Source organism: Monodelphis domestica, chromosome 5 (genome assembly GCF_027887165.1).
Source record: "Monodelphis domestica isolate mMonDom1 chromosome 5, mMonDom1.pri, whole genome shotgun sequence".
Classification (NCBI taxonomy): domain Eukaryota; kingdom Metazoa; phylum Chordata; class Mammalia; order Didelphimorphia; family Didelphidae; genus Monodelphis; species Monodelphis domestica.
In genome coordinates this window covers 196,240,949-196,255,428 of record NC_077231.1, presented here as the reverse complement: position 1 = coordinate 196,255,428, position 14,480 = coordinate 196,240,949, and the positions used below count along the sequence as shown (strand labels likewise).

General features: G+C 37.7%; 1 non-coding gene across 1 annotated transcript; it reads left to right on the top strand.

Moving 5' to 3' along the window:
- The first annotated feature begins 2,960 nt into the window (after positions 1–2,960).
- LOC130454841 (U2 spliceosomal RNA) lies at positions 2,961–3,143 on the top strand. Its single transcript, XR_008912634.1, has one exon. It is a non-coding gene; the product is annotated as a U2 spliceosomal RNA (small nuclear RNA).
- The last annotated feature ends 11,337 nt before the right edge of the window (positions 3,144–14,480 follow it).

The window sequence follows — 14,480 nt, the reverse complement described above, 5'->3', positions numbered from 1 at the left end:
GCACTAAATGTGCCTGAGTAAAATCAGTGAATTCGCACAAAAGGGTACATAACCTGAAGCAAAGCTAAGCCCCGCTGGAACCCTTTCACTCTTTCCACTTTGATCTCCAAACTATCGCATTTGCCAAATACTGCAGTTCAATATCTGTCCTCTTCAGAATTGCATGAATTACACCAGTGACAGAACTTGGCTAGGAATTCAACGCACACCTGCTGATACATTTCCTCCCTGATGGTGGATATGTCAATGAGGAGTCAGTCAAATTTTTGAAAGTCACAGAACTAGTTCATTCATTCATTTATTAATATTGACATGAGGATGTTGAGGATCTTGGAATCTATACTAAAGAGAAAACAGATTGGCAAAGTAAATTGGGATTGTGAGCACTCTAAGACAATAGGATCATGAATTCCCAGGGGAAAGGGCTTGAGGGATCATCTTGTCCATCCCATATCAAAAGCAACACCATCCTCTGCAAGAGCCTCAAGTGGAGGTCCAGCTTCTTTTCAAAAACTTTTAGGGATGGGAAACATGTTCTCTCCCACATTTCTCTGTATTAAGAAATCAGGGGTATAGTTAATAGAGAGAAGTATGGAAAGACTTTTTTGAACTAATGCCAAATGCAGGCAGCAACACCAAGTAAATAATGACTACAACAAGGAAGATGAAAGAACAACCATAAAACAATCAGACATAAATGATACAAAATTATAAATAACATGAGCCCAAAGAAGAAATATTAGAAGAAAACACCTCATATTACTTTGCAGTGATTGGTGGAGAGAGAGTGTCTACTAGTGTGGAATATAGGATATGTTAAAATAGTGATTGGTTTTTTTTCCTTCTTTTTAAAAGATTTTTTTGGTATATTGGATGAATTTCAGAAAAGGAGGGGAAAGGGAATGGAGGAAATTTTAGATAAGGTAAAATGAAAAGATACCAACAATTTTTTTAAAATATGGATCTTTCAATCAAATATTAATGAATTAATAAAGATTTCTGTCAGACTCGTGGGTCAGGAAACATTAGATTAGTAAGCATTCATTTACAAGAGTGGTATAAATGCAAATTCTGGGATCACAAACACATTTTTAGAAAGGGCTTTCTAGCAAAATGAACATGTTGATAGGACAATGATTCTTTCCTTTCACAAGTACAACATGGACAGTATTATTATTTCTGTTTCTTGCATTATTTTGAGATTTTGAAACTCACTTTCTACATTTTTAAGGCTACATTAGTAACCTTGTGTTTTAGTTAAACAAAGAAGTGGCACAGTGGCTAGATGACTAAGTTCAGAATCAGGAAGATTCATCTTCCTTGAGTTCAGACCCAGCCTCAGAAACTTACTAGCTGTGTGACTTTGGGGAAGCCACTTAATGCTGTTTACCCTGGTTTCCTCATTTGTAAAAATGAGTTGGAGAAGGAAATAAACCACTATAGTATCTTTGCCAAGAAAACCCCAGATGAAGTGATAAAGAGTTGGACTGGACTGAAATAATTGAACACAACCACATAAACAGAAGCATTTAAATTAAATAGAAATGCAGGATATAGACCTAGATCCTATATGACTATGTTAGTATATGTAGTCCTGGATGACCTCTAAGGTTTCTTTAAACTGTACATCTACATAACCTTATGATACACATAAACTTCTTATCATTGTGTTTTATGCCTCTGCTACAATTAAAGCTGCCCACTGCAGGACTCCTCCATCCCATGGAGAATCGAACCACCAAAGCAGCTGTCCTTACAATTTCCAAGCCAAGTTTGTAAATGCTGAGTAACATGACAAGATGACATAAGAGCAACCAGGTCCAATTGGCCAAGTGGCAATTCTCTTTTTTTGGCGGATTCTGATTTTTTATTTCTTTTGCTGGAAGATAAGACAAGAGCTTTCTTGTTTGCTTAAAAAAGAGAAATGGAGGTGGGGGTGGGGGATCTGAGCTTGACAGACAGCTTGTTGGCTGATTTTAGCAGGAGGGAGGCCTATAGTTAATCAGCTATGCCCTCATTACTGCAGTCAGTGGAAATCATTAGAATTGGCTGCAGGGGACATGAGGATAATTTGTCCAGCCAAAAAAAGAAATGAAACATCGCAAAACAAAAATTCTAACACTATATTCTGATGGTATGGAAAGACTAACCCGTCAAGGTACAAAGAAACATGCCCATTTGGGTTCTAAACAAGAAATGCACAAAACAAAATTTCTATAAAGCAAGTTTGAGGTCTAGATGAGTTTTTGGCATTCTAGACAAGGTCTCCATAGAAAATGGTATGGAATTGGTTATGGCCTTATGTTTTTTTTATTTTATTATTCTCCATATGCTTTCCTGTCTTTTGTCTCAACATTTATACTCACTCCTCTGTACTTTATTATAAAAGACATTTACAAAACAGATACTGTTTGTACCATTTTCAGACAAGCTTAGCTGCCTGCAGCACTGAACTCCATTTCGTAGATACATAATGCAATGCTTTAATTTCTAACCTGAAGCAGCTAAACCAGAAATTTAAAATGCCAAAGGGATCAATCTATTGTTGAAATGTGCTTTTCAGACAGAACCATTTAAGAATAGCCCTGTCAAATAAATGCAAGGATTTTTGATATAATGATAATATTAAATCGTAAAGGCTATCTTTTACATACATACTGCTCTGCTCTGACTACAGCAAGACCATTCCAGAGTTAACACTGTTTAAACTTCTATATCTAAAACAATCTGCCTCTTGGACTAACATTCACAATTGCAAAGAAAAGAGAGCCAGGGTTTCTAATTCAGGAAGGAAATGAGTCAAGAAATGAGGATGGTAATATGAAAGGGTTATATGGTATCTCTTGCATCTATTTCTCTACTCCCATTCTTGGTTCAATCCTTCATTACTTCTCTAAGCTATCTTAATAGACTATAGGACTTCCTGAGAATACTTTATTCTCTCTCTAATTCACCATCAAATCCCTTCTCGGCCTTTTGGCTAAGATCAAGTGTAGTACCTAATTCACAATCAACAGTGCTGCCCATGTAATCTTGAGAGATATCATGGAATAAAAGATAGAATTTTGTACTTAGAATCAAGAAGAACTGACTTCAGTTCCCATCTCAAACCCTTACCTGTGTGATCCAAGGCAAGATCCTTTGTCTCTCCCCACTTCCTTTTCCTTAAGTAATTATACCATAATAAAAATAGCTAGCATTTACATAGCCCTACTGCTTCCTGGGCCCTGTGCTAAGCACTTTTCAAATATTATCTTATCTGTAAGCTAGAAATGCAGCAATTATAGCACCTTCCTCACAAGGGAGTTGAAAGGATCAAATAAGCATGTCTAAAGTGATTGATAAAGCTTAAAGCACTATGTGGAATCAGTTAATATGATTATCTTCCCAGCCTACTGCTGCATTCATGTTACTCTGTCATTCAAAAATAAATTATTGCTCTATTATTTAACTAAAAAACTCCTGATTTTAGTATTTTAAGATCTGAACCGTTAAAATTGTTCTTCCTTCTGCATGTATAGGCTTAGCTCATTTAATCAATAATCACCTAATAAACGTTATTAAATGCCTACTAGGTACCAGGTATTGTGCTGAAAGTTGGAGATACATAAAGAGGCAGAAGCCCACTCCTGCCCACAAGGAATTTACTTTACAACTAAGGGGAAAACATATACATACACATTATATATATATACATATATATATATGTATATATATATGCACATGGATATATATTTATACATAATGTTATATAGAAGATAACTAGGTCATAATTAGAAGGGGAAAGCAATGGAATTCAGAGGGGTTGTGAAGACTTCCTGTAGATGGTGGGATTTTAGGTATAGCTTAATGGAAGACAGGGAGGTTAATAGTCAGAGCATAGAAAAGCTTTTTGGGTATGAGGGACAACCAGATAAAATGCCCAGAGCTGAAAGATAGAGTGTTTTGTTCAGGAAACAGCTAGCAGGCCAGCACCACTGCATTAGAGAATATGTGCTGGGGAGTGAGGTGTAAGAATACTCAAGTGACCAGAGGGGTCTAGGTTATAAAAGGGCTTCAAATGTCAAACAGAACATTTTGTATTTGTTCCTGGAGGCAGTAGGAAGTCACTTGAGTTTATGAACTAGAGAGGTGACACTATTCTTTTCATGTACATTCCAGCCAAAATATACCATTCTGGATTCCCTCTTCTATCCCTGACCTTTTTCATCCTGTACTCTTCTTTACCTTCTGTCCTTTGTTCATACACTCTTTGCAGTTTGATTTCCTCACCCTGTATATTTACTACTGAAGTTCATACCTCCTTCAAGGTCCCAATAAGATGCTACTTCTTCCAGGAAGTCTCACCTGAGTACTCCCATCCCTTGAGGGGAAAGAATCTCTTTTTCCTTAAATTTCATGTAAAGCTATGTCTGAATCTCTCATTTGAACTTAACTCAAGTTCTCATGTATCATCCTCATCATCAGTATACTAATTTTTATTCTCATGAGCTTGGAAGATCCTTTAAAGCAGGGTCTATAGACCATCTAACTGTTGTTATCCAATACCTAGCAGAATGCTTTGAACATAGTTCTTATTAAATAAATGCTTTTGAAGTGAATACTTCTTCAATAGCTACTTTGTAGTTAGTTAACTTTAATTTTAATGCACATATCCTCTAATAGAATCGAAGTTTTATGGGGTTTTGGGTTTTTTTTTTAAAGCAGAAATTAATTTTTTTGTTTTTTTTTATTCTTTTAGTTGCTAACATTATATCTGTTATATACTTTGTGCTTAATAAATGTTCATTGATTAATTAACTGACTCAATTATTGAAAATAGCTATATTTTATTGGTGTAGGTAGGTACTGTAAAGATTAAAATTATGGTTGAGACTGAATATAAAAATTATTTTGGTCACCAAGGATTTTATTTATAAAATTTTAAATGAAACACCCAAGTAACCTGGAAATTTTATGGTGATTTAATGGATAGTGGAGGAGATTAAGGAGAAGGAAGAAGGAAAGGAGTAGATTTTCTCCTCCCCACCTGGCTAGCACCAGGCAGGAAGATCAGGAGATAAGGGTTTGGAGTATGAATGAGGAAAGAGCCAGCCTGAACTCGAAAAAGAAAGGGCTAAGCCAAGATGCCCGAACATGAAACAGCTCCAGGGCAAACTCACCACCAAACCCAGACAAAATAACTGCCACCACTCCAAGATGTCGGAACACCTAGCATACTTCCAGCCAGAGTTGCCCCTCCAGGAAAAGAGGAAGAGAGAGGAAGTGATGTGCCTTATATAGACGATTTTATGTCACTTTCCTGTGTCTCATCTGTACCAAAAATAGCTTAGCTTGACTTAGGACAGCCCAGGGTCTGTCTGCTTTTTCTGCACATGTCTCTTGAAGGCCATTTCCTCAGATAATTAAATCTTGAGTTTGGTGCAGACTTTCCTAATCTTGTTAAACTAAGGAGGGTTGAGAAATGCAGGGTTCCCAAGACCTGATTCTGTTAGTCCAAGTATCTCTATTGTAATTGATCAGGAAATAGCTAAATCATATCTTCTAAAGAATGGTCTGATTAGGGTGGAATAGTTTTAAAATTCACAGTACTTAGGTCCACCTCTTCAAATGGAAATATATCTATTTGTGATTTTCCAAGTTACCATGACCGAAACAAAAAACTAAACATCGTTTGCTAACCAACTTCTGGTAACATGCCCATCCAAAATGAAGTAGTCTTGTCCTTAGACCATATCTTTCAAGGGTCTGATATAATTAAATAAGATTTGCCCAGGCAAATATAGGATTTTGATGGCAGAAAAGGAGAAATAAAAATAATTGTGTATTATTAGAAATGATTCAGTAGTTGAAAAATTAGAATTGATATCTTGACCCTTTTTTGTGAGTATGGGAGGATGTGATCACTGCTGTGTTTTCATTAGCACAGAGAATCCCTTAACTGATGGAGAAAGACAACTATCATGACACCTATAGTATTAGAAAGTTACCTAGAACCATGATGATGAACCTATGGCACATGTACCAAAGATGGCATGTGGATGCCTCTCTAAGAGCACATTCAGGTTCCTGGCTTGAATGATTGGAAGCATAGCCAGCCTCTCCCCCAAACACATGGGGTGGGTGGGTAGAGGGGAATTCTAGTCTCTGTTCATTCTTTCAGTGGATGCGTACAGTTGGGCTGAGGTTAGTTGGGTTGGGAATCAGGCCTGGGCATGGCCATGGCCTCTCCCCTGTGACCCATCCTCTACTCTACACCTAGGCTTCCAGGAGCTGAGCAATGGCCAAGGGCCTGCCCTATGCCCAGGGAGCCAAGCATCAGAGGCAACCACTCAGCCCAGATTGTCCATAGATTCTACCTACTATCACCCTGCAAAAGGCACAAAGTCCTTTTAGTTTTTGGAGACCCTGACTGGGTGAATAGAACAGGTAAAAGTCATGCATTTGTAAGCCAAGAGTTGATTGGGTCCAGGCCCTACTGATTGCACTGACCCTAATTAAAATAAAGCACTGAGAAAACCTAGGGTCCAGTCCCATTAACCAAGCCCTAAGGGGATGTGCTAATCAGATCTTTCCTTATTCTAGAAAGGAGGATAGAGAAATCGCACACTAGCCCAAAGGGGTCAAACCAACTTTCACCTTGATGGAAGGGTCCCCATAAAAATGGAAGGGCAGAAAACATGGGCTCATATCTCTTGTATTAAACCCTTTATCCCCCTAGAAATAGGTGGGGGTCTTCTCCTGGGTTTTGAACTATGTGCACTCAGCTACCTGGGCAGATAATTCCCTAATTCAATTAGCACTAGCTAAAGCTGGTTCCTCAAAGCAAAGGGAATCCCTAGCCCTGCCCTTCCCCAACTCCCCTCAAAGGCCAACAGAATGCCTGGAGTTTCCAGGAAATTTGTATCCTTTCAAGAGCATTCTAAACAGTTTAGGGAGTTCCTTCTGACTAGGTGTAGCAGGGAAGGCGAATAAGGAATGGGAGACATCTGAATGTTTCAAACCTGTGCTTAGGAGTCACAAGGAACAGTTCCACAAGGCACAGGGTTCTCCTTATTTTTATAGCTCAGTGGTTACATACTTTCTTGGCACAGAGTCATTTTTCAAAATCCATGATCTCTTACAGATAATTGGATATGTCACACATTAACTTTTAACAAATTGTTTAACATTCTGTGATTATCTTGCATACCAAGTTGCTACAAAAAAGCAAAGCTTGTAGAGATAAATGTAATAGGCAGGGTAACCAGGGGTCAGTTCCCACTGACCTGTGAGATGACCACCTAAGAAAATCATTGTTGCTTTTAATCAACTTACATAATCAATTAGAATTACTTAGGAGATAGGTAACAAAAACAATGCTTCTAGATGCAGGGTAAAAGGGTAATTTAACACAATCCAGATTTAGGTATCTTCCAACTTCCTGGTTTCATTTTTATATGTTTAATTAAGGTATCTTAGTGATGTTGCTTTAGCCTCAGTAAACATAACAAATCAGCAAAGATTGTCCTATCAGTTTGTGCCTGAGAAGTGATTATTGTTCCTGTTGTCCCTGCCTTGCAGTGGTGGGTGGAGAATCTAGACTCTAGATTCTAGAGACTTAAGCCTAAGTAGAGAAAGGGAGGGAGTTTTCCACCTAAGGGGTACATGGGAATCTTTAAGTTTAATTCTATAAGTATAATATTTTGATGATATTCTGGGGGGATTAAAGTGAGATATATATATTAATCCTGCAAGTATTTTGCTCTCATATTATTTTTCCTGAAACTAAGGAAAGTGGAGGTGGAGTCAAGATGGCAGCCTAGAAGGAGCAGAAGTTCAGACCTCTGAATACCCTTCCTTACTGATCACAAACTGAATACTCCTAGGGGACTGAAAATAAAACCTTATAATAAGACAGAGCCAAGGAACCCTCCTGCTGGACTGAATTCAAAAGGTACACCCCCTGCCCAAAAGCCAGAATCCGAGAACACTTGGGTTTAAGGGGAAGGTTGAAGGAAGGTCCCAGGTCTCTTCCCCCCGCTCACCTAGAACACTGAGCCTCCAGTGGTAGCAGGAACCTCTGGGTGGGCAACAGTGCTGGTCTGGAGGGTGTACCTTGTGGGGAGGGCTGTGCAAGCTCAGAGCATCGAACACAGATGGTGGGGAAGGAGTTGAACAGGGAGCATAGAGCTGGCAGCCTGGCCAGAGCTTTGGAGATCCAGCATATTGCTCCAGTCTTCTAGGAGGTTTTTGCCTCAGAGCACACACAGCCCAACCCAGCTGAACTTAATCCCATCAAAAGTCGTCAGAACTCAGGGAACCCCAGGATCCACACCACTCCCTCATTGATTGCTGGACCTTAATCCAATCAAAAGACTCCAGAGGACAGGGAAGCTCAAACCCCAACAACCCTCCCCCACAGATTGCACCGAGAGATCTTCTGTCAAAGTTCCAAGAGGGGAGACTGAAAGAAGTCCCCAAAACAAAAAAAAAATGACAGAATAAAGAGCACAGACAAATACAGGGACCAAAGAAGGGGTGAATATGAGCAAACAAAAAAAAAAGAAGAAAGACATTAAAATAGTCAGCTTCTATACAGTGAATGGAAGAGGGGGAGGGATCAGCAAACGATAAATCAGAAATCCCAGCGAATTGGATACAGGCTGTGGAAGAACTCAAAATGCAATTTAAAACACAATTAAGAGAGGCTGAAGACAATTGGGAAAAGAACTTAAAAACTAAGATAAGTCATCTGGAAACATAGGCACTTGAACTAAAACGAGAACATAGTGTCTTGAAAGCCAAAAACATCCAGCTGGAAAATGAGGCAAAGGAGATGAAAGATGAGGCAAAGAAGATGAAAGATGACCTCCATAGAAAATCAGATGAGAAAGAGAAGGATGACCAAAAAGCCAGGGATGAAATCCAGTCTTTAAGTACCAGAATACAACAACTAGAATTAAGTGACTTCACAAGGCATCAGGACACTATAAAACAAAACCAAAAAAATGAAAAAATTTGAGGAAAATATGAAGCATCTCATTCACAAAACAGAGGACTTAGAAAATCATTTGAGGAGAGACAATGTAAGAATCATTGGTCTACCAGAAGACCATGACAAAAGAAAAAGTCTGGTCACAATACTACAGGAAATTATTCAAGAAAACTGCTGCAATAGTCTAGAACAAGATGGAAAAGTGGAGATTGAAAGAATCCACAGATCAGCTCCTTTATTTAATCTCCAACTGACAACACCCTGGAATGTTATAGCCAAATTCAAGAACTATCAGACCAGAGAAAAGATATTACAAGTGGCCAAGAAGAAGTCATTCAGATACCATGGAACCACAGTGAGGATAACGCAGGATCTGGCTGCATCTGCACTGAAGGACCAAAAGGCATGTAATATAATATTCCAGAAAACAAGGGAACTAGGTTAATGACCCAGAAAAACTGACAGGGGAAAAGTATGGTCTTAGAGGGGAAAGTATGGTCATTCAACAAAACAGAAGAATTCCAAGAATTTGTAAAGAAAAGACCAGACCTGAACAGAAAATTTGATGCCCAAGCACAGAACTCAAGAGAATCATCAAAAGGTAATGAATAAAAGGTAAAAAAAAAAGAAAAATAAGACAAAACAAACAAAGAAAAAACTTTTTTTAAGAAACTCAATAAGTTAAAATGTTATGTATCCCTATAAGAAAAGAGGTCATTGTTAACTCTTAATAACTATTGTTATCACCTGGGCAGCTAGAAGAATTACACTTAGAGGGAACAGTGACAAACTGTATAGGATGAAAGGATAAGACAAATACGTATATAGATATATGCATGCATAAACACATATACACACACAACCAGAGCTAAAAAAAAAAAAGAGGTTAATACTAAAAGAAATGGGAAAAGAAACAAATGGAGGTAAATTTATATGTCACAAAGAAGCTCATAGCGGGGGGGGGGGGGAGAACATCAATACACTGGAAGGGTAAAGAGGTTGGAGATAGGAAATACTCAACTATTATGTGCTTTGAAATTGACCCAAAGAGGGAAGAACAATCCAATCCATTGGGGCAGAGAAGAGATTTGCGCCTGATAGGGAAGTCGAAGTGTAACAAACAGACTGGTGGGGAGGGAAGCAGTACAAGGGAGGGAGGGAGAGGGTGGGGGGCAATTTTAGAAAGACTACAGGGAAAATAAGGGGGGAATAAGAAGGGAAGGGGTAGAAAGGGAAGTAAAATAAGGGTAGGAACTAGGGGGACTGACTATAAACAAACATTGGTGTAGAAGGAAATAGTGAAAAAATAAAAGGCAGGATCAGGAGTAGAAATCAAAATGCTGTGAAATACACAGCCAGTAATCATAACTCTGAATGTGAATGGAATGAACTCATCCATAAAATGCAAGCAAATAATAGAGTGGATTAGAATCCAAAACCCTACCATATGCTGTCTACAAGAAACACAGATGAGGAAGGTAGATATGCATAGGGTGAAAGTAAGAGGATGGAGCCAAATCTATTGGGCATCAACTGATAAAAAGAAGGCAGGAGTCGCAATCATGATATCTGACAATCAATGTCAATCCTGCCCAAATTATTTTACTTATTTAGTGCCATACCCATTGAACTACCAAAAATCTTTTTTACTGAATTAGAAAAAAACATAGCAAAGTTCATTTGGAAGAACAAAAAATCAAGGATATCCAGGGAAATCATGAATAAAAATGCAAAGGAAGGAGCACTTGCATTTCAAGATCTCAAACTATACTATAAAGCAGTGGTTATCAAAACAATTTGGTACTGGCTAAGAGACAGAAAGGAGCATCAGTGGAATAGACTTGGGGTAAATGATCTGAGAAAGTCAGTCTATGATAAACCTAAAGATCCCATTTTTGGGGACCAAAACCCACTATTTGATAAAAAACTGCTGGGAAAATTGGAAGACACTATTGAAGAGATTAGGATTGGATCAACATCTCACATCCTACACCAAGATAAAGTCCGAATGACCTGAATATAAAAAGGAAACTATAATCAAATTAGACAAAAACAATAGAGTATACTTGTCAGATCTTTGGGAAAGGAAAGAGCTAGAAAAAAATCACAAAATGTAAAATCAATAATTTTGATTAAATCAAATTAAAAAGTTTTTGTACAAACAAAACTAATGCCTCCAAAACTAGAAGGGAAACAACAAATTGGGAAACAATCTTCATTACAAAAACCTCTGACAAAGGTCTAATTACTCAAATTTATAAAGAGCTAAACCAATTGTAAAAAAAATCAAGCCATTCTCCAATTGATAAATGGGCAAGGGACATGAATAGGCAATTTTCAATTAAAGAAATCAAAACTATTAATAAGCACATAAAAATGTTCTAAATGTCTTATAATCAGAGAAATGCAATTCAAAACAACTCTGAAATATCACCTCACACCTAGCAGTTTGGCTAACATGACAGCAAAGTAAAGTAATGAATGTTGGAGGGGATGTGGCAAAGCTGGGACATTAATTCATTGCTGGTGGAGTTGTGAATTGATCCAATCATTATGGAGGGCAATTTGGAACTATACCCAAAGGGCACTAAAATACCGTCTGCCCTTTGATCCAGCCGTAGCACTATTGGGTTTATACCCCAAAGAGATAATGAGGAAAAAGACATGTACAAAAATATTCATAGCTGCACTCTTTGTGGTGGCAAAAAAATTGGAAAATGAAGGGATGCCCTTCAATTGGGGAATGGCTGAACAAATTGTGGTATATGTTGGTGAAGGAATACTTTTGTGCTCAAAGGAATAAAAAGTGGAGGAATTCCATGGGGACTGGAACAACCTCCAGGAATTGATACAGAGTTGAGAGGAGCAGAACCAGGAGAACACTCTTCACAGAGACTGATACACTGTGGTACAATCAAATGTAATGGATTTCTACTTTAGTGTCAATGCAGTGATCCTGAACAACTTGGAGGAATCTATGAGAAAAACCACTATCCACATTCAGAGGAAACACTGTGGGAGTAGAAACACAGAAGAAAAACAACTGCTTGAATACATAGGTTGAAGGGATATGGTTGGGGATGTAGACTCTAAAGGGACATCCTAGTGTAAACAACAACATGGAAATAGGTTCTGATCAAGGACACAAGTAACATCCATTGAAATTGCACATTGGCAGCAGGAAGAGTGGGTGGAGTGGAGGGAGGGAAATAATGTGATTATAGTAACCAAGGAAGGATGTTCTAAATTGACTAAATAAACTTATTCAAATGGAAAAAAAAGAAACTTAGGAAAGTACAATAATCATAGCAATTTCAATAGTGAGGAATATTAGTAAGAGAAGTCACATAAAAGTGGGCTGTGTTGGTGTCTCATCTTTTCTGGAGGCTGCTTTACAGCCCTCCATTTCCACCTGTGACCATGTCAGGTAGTGTGGTTTTGACAGCCCCCAACAGTATCCATTTCAGTTTTGGAATCAGCCTTTTTCTTTGAATATCCTCAGGTGCACAGGTATAAGTGCTTTGATTAGGGCTGGGTCACTGACCTTTTCCTTTTAATGTGACTTCTGTACTGTGTAGAATTGAACTTGGAACTCTGTCACCTTCAGGAAGGGAATGACATGTACTCCTATAATTGTACATACTGATATCCTCTGAGGCCACACACAGTCTGAGGGGGATGGGGCATTGTTCGGGGTCCCTAAAATGTTCTAAAAGTTTCCCCATCACTGCCCTAGAACAATGGTATCAAACTGAAAAAAGGGAGGCCACTAAACTATATAAAATGATCCTTGTGGGCTTCACATTGATTTAGTTTTTAAAGGTAATGTGTGTTTTATTATATTTTATATTTATTATGTTATGTATTTGCCAATTAAATTTAATCTCATTTAGTTAGAGAATGGAGTATTGTGGTTCCCCTGTGGGCCTTTGGTCATCTGTTTGACTTCTCTGGCCTAAAGTATTAAAATGCTAAATTATTTTGCTTGGATCATATAATTAAGAAATATCAGGGGCTAGATTTGAATCTTATATTTTTTTATTCCAAAGCCTACTTTTTATCTACTATTCAACACTTTAAATCCATTAGGTATCTCTCTTCAACAACAACAGTAATGATAACAATACGTAGTTTTCAGATTTGTACTCAACAATGAATATGAGACCCTCTTGCTAGGAATAGCATTATTTATTAACAGATGCATGTGTTTATTAACAAAGAATGGCTCTTTCACAGCCTCCTAAGTAAATAAGAGCATGAATGAATCTTGTCTTTTACTCCTAAAGGGGCCCTCTTTTTGATTGGCCTGACAGCTCAAACATAGAACCTCCCCTGCTAGGCCCTATTTGTGGATATTTTGAAAGAGGAGATGGACTCAGAGACTTCAACTTCTCCCATGTAGCTGTTCCACTGTACTTTGAGTTCAACATGACTGTTCCACCTGTTCTTGATGTATCAGTTGGGTTAGTGATCCTCATGGTTGGGCACCCCTGCCTTTAATCCTTTTATCCTAGCTAAAAAAGGAAAATTACAACATAGATCCATAGTTTGGGGGGAAAAACTGGAAGTCTGGAATTTTGCAGCATTAATTCTGACTTAGCAGGGCTAAAATGAAAATTATTTCACAAAAATGGCACCATTCAATATTAATTTTCCATGTATATTAATTTATAATATACTATGATATTTATCATGATTTATATAATGATTATTATGTTTAAAAGAAAAAATGATAGATAGCATTTATTTAGTTTAAAAAGTTTTAAGGTATACAAAGCACTTCATAAATATATAATTTCATCCTCACAACAACAATCCTAGGAAGTAGATTATCCTTTTTTTTTGTTGTTGTTGGGGGTTGGGGTGGGAAAAACTGATGACAGAATTTAAGTAACTTGTCAAGGGTCACACAGCTAATAAGTGTCTGATATTGGATTTGAACTCAAGTATTTCTGGGTCCAAATTTAGCACTTAAAAATATTACTTCATGAACATTATTATATGTGATATGTTTTTAACACTGTTATAATTAGGAAGGAGAGGCAACTGAAATTCCCAAGAGTCTATTACCTATACAAGGTCACACAACTGATTTAGGATAAAGGCAAAAGTCAAATCCAGATCATCTCATTTTTTATCTAATATTGTTTAGTTGTGTCTGACTCTCCATGACTCCATTTGGGTTTTCTTAGCAGAGATGCTGAAGTGGTTTGCCATTCCTTCTTCAGCAGTTTTTATAAATGACATAACTGAGACAAACAGAGTTAAGTGACTTACCTAGGATCACATAGCTATTAAGATCTTGATGCCAAATTTGAACTCAGGGAGATAAGTCTTTGTGACTCCAGGCCTGGCCTGGCACTGTCTCCTTACCTACTCACATTGTACTAAAATGAGGAATAACACATATAGAAGTAGATAAAGCATGGAGCTTCAAATATAATCAAAGTTTGCTAATAAAAGATCCATGACATATACGGTCAGACCATTTACAGAGACACTA